The following is a 10,819-nucleotide window of genomic DNA, read 5'->3' as shown; positions in this document are numbered from 1 at the left end:
GGGGATGTAGCACATGACAATCAGCATATCTCACTCTTCTGGCCATAGTAATTGGCTCTGACAGACCCATGACTTAGGGCTGTTCAAGCTGATCAAACCGCCAGGCTTTTGCTCAAGTTCCTGGAAAAGAAGCTTGCTCTTTCCAGCTGAACGTGAACCTGGAAAATCTGGAGCTGCTACATCTATCTTCTATTGCAAGAGAAAAACCTATCTGAAAATGAAGCCAGCTGAGACAAGGCAAAGCCAAAAGACAGAGAGAAGCTGGGATCTGATGACATTTTAACCCCCAGATCCAGCCATTCCTGAAATCATCTGGGCTTTTCAGGCACATGAGTCAGTATCTTCTCTTTTTGTTTAAGTCAATTTTAATTGCCATTTGCAAAGAAAAAAAAAGATATGGAATGTTACCAAAGACCCGCTTTGCTCATTCCTCTGAACACATAGGAGGTACCCACAGGCTTATTGAGACTAATTCCCCATGTCCTTAAGACTTAACTACTCACACAGAAGTGAGAAAGTCCAGAGACATGGAAAGATGTGGGAAGCTGGAGCAAAGGATGCAGCCGGGACAGCTGCAGGCTTTGATTTGTTTTTTTCTCCGTTGACATAAAAACCACTCCTGGGGCTTCCCTGGTGGCGCAGTGGTTAAGAGTCCGCCTGCCGAAGCAGGGGACACGGGTTCGTGCCCCGGTCTGGGAAGATCCCACATGCCGCGGAGCGGCTGGGCCCGTGAGCCATGGCTGCTGAGCCTGCGCGTCCGGAGCCTGTGCTCCGTAACGGGAGAGGCCACAACAGTGAGAGGCCCATGTACCGCAAAAAAAAAAAAAAAAAAAAAAAAAAAAAACCACTCCTGCTCTGTATCCCCAGTGGGCTGGGGATTTGTTCATTTTGTTTGGAAAGGTTATGGGGGTCTTAACATTTTCCCTGGGGATCCCATTTAAAAGTAATAATAATGTCAGAACACAATTTTATATTTCAAATATATGTTAAATATATACATTCAACTTTTTGCATTTTGGATGAATAAACATATTCTTTTTAATCAATCAAATAAACTAATTAGTAAGAACTTATACACTTTTCTCGTATCAAAGACGTTTGCACATATGAACCGCTCAACACATTTAAGCTGATTCTTTTTAAACCATTGCCTGGATGAGGAGAGACAAGAAGCCCAAGGAATCTGACGGTCCTCAGCCTGCGGTGCATGACTGAGGTTACTGTCTCACTCCAGGTCACGCCACTTTCCCCAGGGCAGCCCATATCCAGTGACTGATCGATGCAGGAAAGAAAGGCCAGGCTCCCTGGGCGCACCTAGGACAACTGAAGGGCCCGCCCAGCTCCAGAGCCCACCAGGAGCGAGGGGAGGCCTCCGCTGGGCAGGCGCTCTAGTCCAGCTTCGCCTCCAGCCACTCCTGCTCCCTGCCTCGCCCTCCCCTCCCCCTCCCTTCTACAGGGGTGGACCCAGTGGCACTGCCCAGTCAACATCCTGCTCTGTAATCTCCATCTGTGTCCCAGGAACCCCTGCCTCTGCAGCACTGTAGTCTAGGGCAGGAGTTTCTAGACCGTGGGATTTAACCAGCTGTAACAGGAAAGGATTCCAAACCAATTTCCATATGGCTCGACAGCATCTATTCCTGCTGCCCGCTCCCTGCCCCATCTTCTTGTGGAAATAGAATTATCGTTCGTGGTCCAGCTTCAGGGCCCACCTTCTCCACGAAAACTCCCTGAGCTCCAGCAGCAGCGGTCTCTCCCTTCCACTCCTTTCAGCATGTGTCATCTGCTTGCATTTCCTAGTTGTTGCATGTTCAGTTTCTGCCACTGAGCCAGTTTCCTGATCTAGAAAAGGGGGACAATGATACTCTAGAGGATTAAATAAGCAAACAGATGTGCAACACCTGTTCCAGCACCTGGTCCCCTGAAAAAGCTCAACATGCCCATTTCCTCTCTCCTTCCTCCTAAATGGCCACTCTCCTCACAAAGGGGTGATTGTTCTTTCTCTGCTCTTGCAGGGAGGGGGGCAGCAGCAGGAGTCCCTTTGAGGGTGTCTGAGCCCCCACACACTGCCCTCCGTGGGGGCTTGGCTATTTGCAAACAGAGGAGTGATATAATTTGTGGCTTTTTTTTTTTTTGGTTGTCCCAGGGCTTGGTTGCAGCAGGCGGGCTCCTTAGTTGCGGCACGTGGGCTCCTTAGTTGTGGCATGCGAACTCTTAGCTGCGGCATGCATGTGGGACCCAGTGGCCTGACCAGGGATCAAACCTGGGCCCCCTGCATTGGGAGCATGGAGTCGTATCCACTGTGCCACAAGGGAAGTCCCTCATTTGTGGCTTTGAAGAGACAAAGGACTCACATGGGTACCCCTAATTGGTCACGCCACGGTCAGCTTCCCCTAGAATGTCTAAATCTCTGTCTATTTTTAGGATCAGAGTTAATTTTCTTGATGTGAGTAGCCAGGATGGGAGAGGAAGTCTAAAGTGGATGGTGTTTCACTCTTAGGCATATACACCCAAAGGAATTGAAGGCAGGGACTCGAGCAGACACTTGTGCACCAGTGTTCACAGCAGCATTATTCACAACAGCCAAAAGTTGGAAACAATCCCAGTGCCCATCAACAGATGAACAGATAAACAGACTGTGGCATGTACACACAATGAATAGCATTCAGCCATAAAAGAGAATGAAGTTCTGACACATGCTACAACATGAATGAACCTTGAAAACATTAAGCAAAGTGAAATAAGCCAGACACAAAAGGACAAATACTATATGATTCCACTTATATGTAATATCTAGAAAAGGCAAATTCATAGAGACAGAAAGGAGATTAGAGGTTACCTGGGGCTGGGGAGGAGGGCGGGAATGAGGAGTTATTGTTTAATGGTCACAGAGTTTCGGTTTAGGATGATGAAAACATTTTGAAAATAGTGGTGACGGTTACACAGCATATGAATGTAATCAATGCCACTGAATTGTACACTTAAAAATGGTTAAAAGGGCAAATTTTATGTTATATGTTTTACCACAAATTTAAAAAGTTAATATTGTAATATATCAAAAACCACTGGATTGTACTTTAAATGGGCGAGTTGTATAATATATGAATTACATCTCAATAAAACTTTTTAAAAATAGATGATGCTTACTATAATTGTTTATTCTAAGGCAAATTCAAAGAGCTATATAAAGTTGAAGACCGAAAAAAAAAGAAAACCCAATCCATAATTGGACAAGAGATGTGAATTTTCAGGTACAGTTTCCCTCTGGACTTTCCTCCCCCGGCACCCAGAGCCAGTCTGCAAGGCTGCCGTCTCAGGAATCTGGATTTGTTGCAGACAGTGTTCTTTCAGGATCTCTGTCATTTCATCTGGCAGCTGAAGCACTCCCCCACCCCCGCAGGGTAGGGCAGGCCGGGAACAGATGCTATTGGTGTTAATCTGGCTCGTGCCTTTGGAGCAGAGAAGGGCTAATCCTTGGAGAGGCTGGCTTCTGGGTATGGGTAGGGCTGGGGGTCAGGACCAGGGGAAGTGCTCGCTCCCAGCAGGATTTGGAGTCTGCTGGGCTGGCTGTGGAGCATTTGCCCTGGGATGTAAGAAAGTTCATGTTTTACAGGTCCACAACACGTCTCTCGATTAACATTAGGATCCACACCATCACCATAGACCTCGGGCCCGGGGCAGACACTTTTCTCATAGTGTTCATACCGTTAAGTCGATCTAACGTAAGTAATTAATTAGGGAACTCGATCAGCATCATACAGAAGCCATAACCCAGATGCCTAGAAGGGCCAGGCAGGAAACCTAGGTGAATGAAGCAAGCTCCAGGGGAATGTGGCCAACAGGCCAGGGACAGGGACAGCTGTGGGGTTAGCTGCTGGTTCCAGCCAACTGCTGCTATGGGGGGAAAGTAGATCTTGGGTCTTCAAGAGAAGTCAGAATAAGGTTTTTAGGTGAAATTTCTTAATAGTTATTTCATTGTTGATAACTATCTCAATTTTTCAAAACAAGAAAATTAAAGCCACCTTCCAGGCCTAATAATACATGTCTGTAGCCTGGATATAGCCTGTTAGTTTTTTTTTTTTTTTGCGGTTCGCAGGCCTCTCATTGTTGTGGCCTCTCCCGTGGCGGAGCACAGGCTCCGGACGCGCAGACTCAGCGGCCATGGCTCACGGGCCCAGCCGCTCCGTGGCATGTGGGATCTTCCCGGACCGGGGCACGAACCCGTGTCCCCTGCATCGGCAGGCGGACTCTCAACCACTGCGCCACCAGGGAAGCCCAGCCTGCTAGTTTTTGACATCTGTTTATAATACAGTCACAGTGATCAAGAAGTGGCACTGTGCTTGTAGTAAGAAAACCAATAACTATACGTGGGCCAAAGGAGAATCCAGTGCTCTGAGAGGCTGCCTGCTTTAATTTACTACCGATAGATAAAAGTTGTGCTGCAATGTATTTTGATTTGGGGGATATATTTAACCATCTTGCTTCAATTTCATATTGATTATCCTAACAGTGGTTATAATGAGGATGGTCAAAGGGCCCACTGGTTTGGGTTCAAGACCACATGAGGATGCTCAGGAAATCAGCATCAAGTAACCACTGGACAGAGTGAGCAGCCCTTGGGAATCACAGCCAGGACCACTGACCCCCTTGCCTATCCCAGCAATGCATCCTGGGGGCAGGTCAAGGGCTTCAGCTTCAGACAGATATGGTCACTTGTCTAACCTCAGAGCCACAGTTTCCTGGACTATGAAACAAGAACACCAATGCCTAAAGAGTCTTGGGAGGATTAAATGAGATGTTTACAGGTATGTAAAGCATTAGGCCTCTTCCCAGCGAACGCTGAACCTGTCCCATCTCTCCCTGCACAGCTTCACCATGCTTTGTACTTGCTTACCAGGTTTAACGTAAACACACAGCTCTCTTTGCTGCATCTACGGCAAGAATGAAGACCATTCTCAGCAATTAGACTGTCAACATTCCAGAAAATATCGACATCACTCTGAAGGGAAGCACAGCTCTTGTGAAGGACCCCAGAGGAACCCTGCAGAGGGACTTCAGTGACATAAATGTAGAACTCAGTCTCCTTGGAAAGCAAAAGAAGCAGCTCCAGGTTGACAAACAGTAGGGAACTAGAAAGGGACTGGCTATTGTTCGTACTCTGTAGCCATGAACAGAACACAATCAAGGATGCTACCCTGGGCTTTCGTTACAACGTGAGGTCTGTGTACACTCACTTCCCCGTCAACGTTATTTCCAAAATTTCTTGGGAACAAAATATCAATACATCCACAGGGCTCAGATAAGGCCAGGAGTGGCTTGTTCAGTTCTCAAGGCCATAAAGATGAGTTAATTCTTGAAGGAAACAACATTGAACTTGCATAAAATTCAGCTGCATTGACTCAGCAAGCCATGGCTGTTAAAAACAAAAATACCAGAAAAATTTTGGATAACATCTATGTGTCTGAAAAAGGAGCCGTTCAGCAGGCTGATTAATAAGATCTAAGTTGTCCAACTACAGACACAAAAAGATGCCGGATGATTCCTTAGGCCTATCTGTGATATTTTAAAGATGAAAGAAAAGCCCTGTATTGAAAAATATTATCTGGACAGATAGATTTGTGGTGCCTGCCAAACCTCAGCTCCGTATTTAATGGTTGATCCTCTTCTTCTTGAAAACAGATTCTTTTTTTAGATAAATTATATAAGGTCTCAACATAGCAATGGTTATTGGTATTCTTTGTCTTTTAACAAGGAGGACAGGGATGCATGTTGGGGCCCAACATTGACAGTTGTGGGCAAGTGCGCAAACAGGGCCATCGGGCCAGAAGAAAAGGCTCAGGGGACCTTTTAATGCCCGAGAGCCAAGGCTTCCATCTTGGTCTCTCAAAACTAGCCAGTCAGCCCTTTCCCCAGAAAGGATCTTCTAGCCCTTGTCATCTAGACAAGACCTTCTAACCTCTGTCCTCTAGAGGGAAAGAAAGGAAGAAAAATAATGTCTGTTGAGCATCATTTGCTTTTCTTCTTCCTTTCAACTCCTTCCTCAAATGCATCCCTCCCCACTACGAAATGGCCATCAAATCCTGTTAATTCTTCTTTTGAAAGACCACTTCTCTCAGGCTTCCCTAGGAATCCACCTGCCAATGCAGGGAACACGGGTTAGAGCCCTGGTCTGGGAAGATTCCCACGTGCCGCGGAGCAACTAAGCCCGTGCGCCACAACTACTGAGCCTGCGCTCTAGAGCCCGCGAGCCACCACTACTGAAGCCTGTGTGCCTGGAGCCCGTGCTCTGCAACAAGAGAAGCCACCACAGCGAGAAGCCCACTCATCGCAATGAAGAGTAGCCCCCGCTCGCCACAACTAGAGAAAGCCCACGCACAGCAGCGAAGACCCAACTCAGCCAAAAATAAATAAATAAAAACAAAATAAATTTTTAAAAAAAGAAAGACCCTTCTCTCTATCCCCACTTCCCTGGCTCTATTTGAGCCTCATCAGAGTTTGCCTTCACTCCCAAACAACGATTCCCTACTCCTCCAGCCCACCCTCACACTGCCTGCCCTAACTATTTTCCAGGGGACCAGAGGTTGGGGGGAGGGGAGGCTGACCCTGTCATTCCCAAGCTTAGAAGCCTTTACAGATATTCGATTCCTCTCAAGGAAAGAAAAGTTTCCTTAGCCCCACATCCCTCTCGAGCGTCATCTGTCACCTCTTATCCCCACCCCGCCAGGCACTCAGCACTAAAACCACACTGCATTTGTCATTTCCTGAGTATGCCAAGCCCAGGCACAACTTCATGCCTTTATTCAGGCTGCTGCCTCTGGGCCTGGCTCATCAGGTGAATTTTTACCCCAATCCCTTAAGGCGAATGTCATTAACCCATCTCTGCAAACAAGGTGTCACGCAAGATGGGTCCCTCTTACTAGGGTCCAAGGCAAATTGCATCATGTTACAGGCATGGGCTAAGGAATACGCTACCTTGGGGATAGGGTAAATGAATCAAGCAAGGATTTACCAAATAAGTGAAAGCTAAGGTCCCTTGGATCTACCCAGCCTCCCACAGAGAGACACACAGGCGCCAGGAAGCTGCAGGGCCCACACTGTGGGTCTGTGTGGCAATGGAGGCTCCCACCCCAACCGTCACTCTTTCTTCACATAGTACAAGTGCCAGAACAAACTTGACAGCGGTACCAGGCAGTCTGTATTTGCCAGCTGTCTACAGGAGTTGTCTGAAAATGCCAACTGCCCAGATCTTAGGATATTAGACACCGATGTGGGACATTAGAGACTATCCTGTCAGGGAAAGAACCCCTGGGCCCACAGGCTTACTTGAGATGCAGCACCTCCTACAGGGAGAAGGCGGGAACTCCCATCCAGTCCCAGATGGCTCAGTATCCAAGCAACCTAGAGTAAGCACCCGCTTTATTTATCTATTTTTAATTTATTTATTTATTTTTGGCTGCGTTGGGTCTTCACTGCTGCGCGCAGGCTTTCTCTAGTTGTGGCGAGCGGGGGCTACTCTTCGTCGTGGTGCGTGGGCTTCTCAACTGCAGTGGCTTCTCTTGTTGCAGAGCACGGGCTCTAGGCGCGCGGGCTTCAGTAGTTGTGGCTCGCGGGCTCTAGAGCGCAGGCTCAGTAGTTGTGGCGCACAGTCTTAGTTGCTCTGCGGCATGTGGGATCTTCCCGGACCAGGGCTCAAACCCATGTCCTCTGCATTGGCAGGCGGATTCTTAACCACTGTGCCACCAGGGAAGCCCAATCCTAAGAATCTTAATGGAAAAGTTAGGTCTGTTTTTTTTTTCCATATCCTCTATTTTGGGGAGAAGAGGTATTCTCCACAAACCATTTTCTAAAAATCCAGATTTGCTGATCTGTTTATAATCTTTGTGGGTTTTTTCCCCCATTTTATCTTTATCTTCTTCGTCATCATCATTACTCCCCAAATCACTTAAGTTCCCCCCACCTGAACACCTACTACATAGGGAGTGTTGTTTTGAAAAGTCATCTTTCCTTTAATAGATAACTGCACAGAACAGCAAGGAGGCGCTCGGGGGAGGTGGAGTATTTTGCTAGTCATGGAATTTGGAGAGCAAGCTTGCGCTTGGGAATTCAACAGTCAGCAAAGGTGCCAGTCCTCTTCATGAAGACCTGTCAGTCCTCCGCTGACTGTAAGAGTACACTCCTGATCTGCCTGCAGTTTTCATTTGATGACTTTGACCTTTCCAACAGAGTATGTTACCGTGGCAAGCTTCCCATTGGTTCAGTGAGCCTCATTGGGAATCAGATGAGTAATTATGTCTTTTCTGGCTTCCCACCCAATTCTAATTAGTGTACTCTACCTAACCAGAGCCAGCAGGAGCTGCCTCAAACTCTCTGCGTCCCTTTCTACTGGATCTACGAAGCTCATTTGACTAGACAGTAAATGCTAACTGCTAAAAGTAGCCCTGGAAGTGTTCGCAGGCTCAGAATCCCTCCTCCCACTTCCTACCCTCTCCCTCACCCCCTCCTATCTTTCTTCTTCCTTGTCAATTTATGTGATGATAACACCTTGATCTGGAATCATTTTTCTAATGTTTTAATCTTTAATCTTTTCAGTTAGTGTCACACCCTTGAGCCCATCTAAGAAAGACTTTAGGGATGGGGTGACAGGCAGGTGGGGGAGCCTGGAGGGCAGGGAGCTGTGGGGCTGGCCTAAGAGCACAGGCAGAAGACGGAGAATGTCTCCGAGGAAGGCAGCCTACTCAGGCTGTGAGGGAAGAGATGACAGAGCCCAGGTGAGCCTTTCTCCAAGTGGAAATGACCAAGGTCTGACCAAGGGATGAACAGCCTTGACGAAGGTCACTCTAAAGCCAGTGGCAGGTATTTGCCTAAAACCGTGCTTTCTCCCTTCCTACATCTTCTCACTAGATTCATGCTCCTCAAAACGTTTTAGCAACAGGATCTTCACCTGAAACAAAATTTAGGCAGACTCCACCATTTAAAGCAGACACAAGTTCAGAATGGCTATCATCAAAATATCTACAAATAACAAATGTCGGTGAGGATGTGGAGAAAAGGGAACTCATACGCTGTTGGTGGGAATGTAAATTGGTGCAGTCACTTTGGGGAACAGTATGGAGGTTCCTCAAAAAGCTAAAAATTGAAATACCATGTGACCCAGCAATTCTGCTCCTGGGTATATATCCGAGAAAAACAAAAACAGTAATTTGAAAAGATACATGCAAAAAAAAAGAAAAGAAAAGATACATGCAGCCTGGGGCTTCCCTGGTGGCGCAGTGGTTGAGAATCCGCCTGCCAATGCAGGGGACACGGGTTCGATCCCTGGTCCAGGAAGATCCCACATGCCGTGGAGCAACTAAGCCCATGTACCACAACTACAGAGCCTGTGCTCTAGAGCCCGTGAGCCACAACTACCGACCCATGTGCCACAACTACTGAAGCCCGCGAGCCTAGAGCCCATGCTCCACAATGAGAGAAGCCACCGCAATGAGAAGCCCGTGCACCGCAACAAAGAGTAGCCCCCGCTCACCGCAACTAGAGAAAGCCCGCGCGCAGCAACGAAGACCCAACACAGCCAAAAATAAATAAATTAAATAAATAAATTTTTTAAAAAAAGATACATGCAGCCCAATGTTCACAGCAGCACTATTTACAATAGCCAAGACAGGAAGCAACCCAAGTGCCCATCAACATATAACTGGATTAAGAAGATGTATATATATATATATATATATATATATACACACACCACATTATATATAATTATTATATAATAATGTATATAATATAATGATATATTATTATATAATAATAATGTTATTATATAATATATAATAGTTAATACATAGATTAATATACATAGGTATATATAAAATATATATAGGTATAGGTATATAATAGATATAGGTATAATATACCTATATATATTTATATATTAACTACTTGGCCACGAAAAAGAGTGAAATTCTGCCATTTACAGCAACATGGATGGACCTAGAGAATAATATGCTTAGTGAAATAAGTTAGAGAAAGGCAAATACTGTATGATATCACTTATATGTGGAATCTAAAAAATAATACAAATGAATGTATATGCAAAACAGAAACAGACTCACAGACATAAAAAACAAATTTGTGATTATCAAAGGGGAGAGGGAAGCGGGGAAGGACGAATTCAGGATATGGGGTTAACAGATACAAACTACTACGTATAAAATAGGCAGAAGACTAAGAACATTTCTGAGGAAGGTAGCCTGTCCAGACCGTGCCCCTGGCCTTGCAGCCCTTTCCCCACCCTCTGTCCTTTCAATACCCCCTGCAAACATGCTGGGAAGAGTGTTAGGGAACCACTGGTACTCTCGACCAGCAGCCTCCTTTAGGCAGAAGGACACTGTAATCCTAGCCTTTCTCACCCCTACTCTCCCTTTCCCCAGCCAGACGGGAAGACAGATGCTTCCAAGTAAATGAGCTGAAATTCAAGTAAGAGAAATTCCTGGGGGCTGTTTACTTGGTGTTCCATGCCTCACAGGCTCTAGTGTGGCCTCTGGCTGCATTATCTTTCTGGGGGGTGGGGCAGGGCAGGCGGCCGACAGTGCCAGGAAGCCTGGGCAGCATTGGGTGGCAGTGCCTCTGGATCAAAGATACGTAGTGTCTGATACCCGCCCACCTGCTTGATGCTTCCCACGTCTTTCCCTCTAGCAGACGGATTCCTGGCTCTTGTTGTGTAGGGTTTCCTCATGCCTTCTCACCCCTTCTGTACCAAGTCTGCCCCAAATCACACAGCAGGGATTTGGGGTGGGGGGTGAAGAGAAGGTATGGAAATGTTAGG

The 10,819-nt window shown here is 46.6% G+C and overlaps 1 pseudogene across 1 annotated transcript; it reads left to right on the top strand.

Moving 5' to 3' along the window:
- The first annotated feature begins 4,918 nt into the window (after positions 1–4,918).
- On the top strand, positions 4,919–5,490 carry LOC307064022 (large ribosomal subunit protein uL6-like; annotated as a pseudogene). Its single transcript has one exon. The product of its transcript is annotated as a large ribosomal subunit protein uL6-like (transcript).
- The last annotated feature ends 5,329 nt before the right edge of the window (positions 5,491–10,819 follow it).

The sequence above is a fragment of the Hyperoodon ampullatus genome (genome assembly GCF_949752795.1).
Source record: "Hyperoodon ampullatus genome assembly, chromosome: 15".
NCBI lineage: Eukaryota > Metazoa > Chordata > Mammalia > Artiodactyla > Ziphiidae > Hyperoodon > Hyperoodon ampullatus.
This window is presented reverse-complemented; position numbering and strand designations above follow the sequence as displayed.